The 1,193-nt window shown below is 38.5% G+C and overlaps 1 protein-coding gene across 1 annotated transcript in view; it reads right to left on the bottom strand.

Annotated features, from left to right (window-relative positions):
• The window catches only part of LOC102018625 (leucine-rich repeat-containing protein 37A2-like), a gene marked incomplete in the record, with an annotated part of 39,895 nt that overhangs the window by 9,554 nt on the left and 29,148 nt on the right, over positions 1 to 1,193 (bottom strand).

Genomic DNA, 1,193 nt, shown 5'->3' with positions numbered 1-1,193 from the left:
ATTGGAGTGCACAGGAAGAAGGCTGACTTCTAAAAAGAGTCTGAGTCAGCCTCCAATGTCTGCCTGCAATGTCTGGGCTCCCTTTCCCAATTCCTGTTGGAGTGGTAAATTTTGGACATTATTCTGGGCCTGAAAACAGTTTATTCCTACCCATATTGTATGATTCACAACCACACAGATCACACTGGCAAATCGAGACAACTAGCGCATTCAAAGGGACATGGGGAAGTGGGGGTGGGGCTCAGCAGGAGATATATATGATATAAAAACCATCACAAATAAAACAAAACATCACAGCAGGGCGTTACAGAAAGATTTTTAAAGTTCTACTGTATAAAATTAGAATATCTCACACCATGCATGAAGATTAACTCACAATAGATCATAAATCTAACTGTAATCCGAATACTCAGAAACTGAGGCAGGAGGGTCACAAGTTGGAGCCCAGCCTGGGTAAGGTAGGAACTTAGTGAGACCCTGTCTCAAAACTAAACAATAAAAACGTGTTGGAGATGGAACTTGGTGCAAAAGCCAGGATTCAATTCCAGCACCACTAAAAAAAAAAAAAAAATGTGGACCTAAACGTAACCATAGAATTATACAGTAAACTTCTAGATCAAACCAAATGAATAAATCTTGCCACTGTGGAGTAAACAATGGGTTCTTAAGACAAACATTTCTTAGGTATCAAAATATCAAAAAGCACAAAACACATAAGAAAAATCTGCTACATTGTATTTCTTTAAAATTTTAAAACTTTAAAACTTCTATTCCTCTACTCTAGCACTCTGGGAAGCCAAGGTAGGAGGTCTGCGAATTCAAGCCAGGTCTGGGCAACTTAACTACTTGCTGAGACCTTCTTTCAAAATAACCCAATTAAAAAAGTAAAAGGGGAAGGTCATAGCTCAGTAAGAAAGCCCTAGTGATTAAAAAAGAGCAAGATATCTGCACACATAAAGATACTCAACATCATTAGCTTACCCCACTAAAGAAATGCACATTTATACTACAGTGACATACATCTGTATACCTAGTAGCAAAAAGGCTGAAGTTTTTTATAAACTGAAATATCAAGATCAGGTAAAGAAGACAGGGTAACTCTTGTCTTTGTTTTCAATTGTGGCCCTAGAGACTAAACCCAGGGCATTCACACTGAGCTACATCCCCAGCCTCCTCTTTTCTTATCCAGTGTT

The sequence above is a fragment of the Chinchilla lanigera genome, unplaced genomic scaffold (genome assembly GCF_000276665.1).
Source record: "Chinchilla lanigera isolate Chin_1 unplaced genomic scaffold, ChiLan1.0 scaffold00105, whole genome shotgun sequence".
NCBI lineage: Eukaryota > Metazoa > Chordata > Mammalia > Rodentia > Chinchillidae > Chinchilla > Chinchilla lanigera.
This window is presented reverse-complemented; position numbering and strand designations above follow the sequence as displayed.